At 76.3% G+C, this 1213-nt stretch overlaps 1 non-coding gene across 1 annotated transcript; it reads left to right on the top strand.

Annotated features, from left to right (window-relative positions):
* The first annotated feature begins 470 nt into the window (after positions 1-470).
* Positions 471-623, top strand: LOC141727598 (5.8S ribosomal RNA). The gene has a single exon (XR_012578591.1). It is a non-coding gene; the product is annotated as a 5.8S ribosomal RNA (ribosomal RNA).
* Positions 624-1213: the final 590 nt, after the last annotated feature.

The following is a 1213-nucleotide window of genomic DNA, read 5'->3' as shown; positions in this document are numbered from 1 at the left end:
AGAAAGGGAAGCCGGCCGCGCGGCGGCGCGGCGGCGCGCTCCGCGAGCCCCCGCGGCGGGGGCGGCCGCCGGGGGAGCCGGCGTGCGCGGGGGCCGACGGCCGCGCCCCCGGCCGCGTTGCCGAGCCGTGTGTTGCGTCGTTCCCGTGAAAGCGAGAGCGGGCGGGCCGCCGTGCCCCCCGCGTGCCGGCGCGCGCCGCCCGGCCCTCCGCGCGGAGGCCGGGCCGAGCCCGGGCGCCTGGGCCGCCTCCGAAAGACGGCACGTGAGGTCGGCGTCTCCCCTCGCGGGGGGGGAGGCGGTCGGGGGCGCGGGCTCCCCCGCCCTCTCGGCAGTCCTTCGGAGCGTGGGTTTCTCCCGTTTCTCAGTGTCGTGTGTGCTCGTACGGTCGAAGCCAGGCGCGCGCCCGCGCGTCCTCGGCGCGAGAGACAAAAAGGGGCCGCTCGGCGGCGAGCGGCGCCCGAAAGCCAGACAACTCTTAGCGGTGGATCACTCGGCTCGTGCGTCGATGAAGAACGCAGCTAGCTGCGAGAATTAATGTGAATTGCAGGACACATTGATCATCGACACTTCGAACGCACTTGCGGCCCCGGGTTCCTCCCGGGGCTACGCCTGTCTGAGCGTCGCTTGACGATCAATCGCCGTCCGGGGGCCACCCCGGCGGCGCGGCTGGGGTCGCCTCGCAGGCCCGTTGCCCGCGGCGGGCGGTCCGGCGGCGGCGGTGCGGCGGCGGCGGCGGCGGCGTGCCGCCGGTGCCCGGAGGGAAGGCGGTCGGGCGGTCGGGCGAGGGAAGCGTTTCCCTCGGCGGCCCCGATCCCTTGCCTGCGGCCCGGCGCGCGTCGCCGTCGTCGTCGCGGCCGCCGGTCGACGGCCGTCGCCGCGCAGGGCCTTCGTCCCCCTAAATGCAGACTCGGGGAGCGCTCCGTAGCTCCCCGCTCCCGGAGCGAGCCGCTGGGGCGGAGCTCGTCCTCGCCGGGGCCGCGCGCCGCGGATGCGGCGGCGGCGGCGGCCGGGGGTAGAGCGAGAGACGGCGTCGAAAGCGCCGCCGAGGGCCGAGAGAAAGGCGAGAGAGAGAGAGAGCGAGAGAGAAAGGGCGAGAAAAGGGAGGGCGAGGCGCGGGCCTCGCCCCCGGCCTTCCACCCCGAGCGGGCGGCTGTCTGCGGGTGGGTACCGCGGCGGTACCGTGCCGTGCTGCCGCTCGCGCGCGAGGCGAGAG

This window comes from Zonotrichia albicollis, unplaced genomic scaffold, assembly GCF_047830755.1.
Source record: "Zonotrichia albicollis isolate bZonAlb1 unplaced genomic scaffold, bZonAlb1.hap1 Scaffold_139, whole genome shotgun sequence".
In the NCBI taxonomy this organism is placed as follows: Eukaryota; Metazoa; Chordata; class Aves; order Passeriformes; family Passerellidae; genus Zonotrichia; species Zonotrichia albicollis.
The sequence above is the reverse complement of the archived record's forward strand: the minus strand, read 5'-3'. Positions and strand labels throughout refer to the sequence as shown.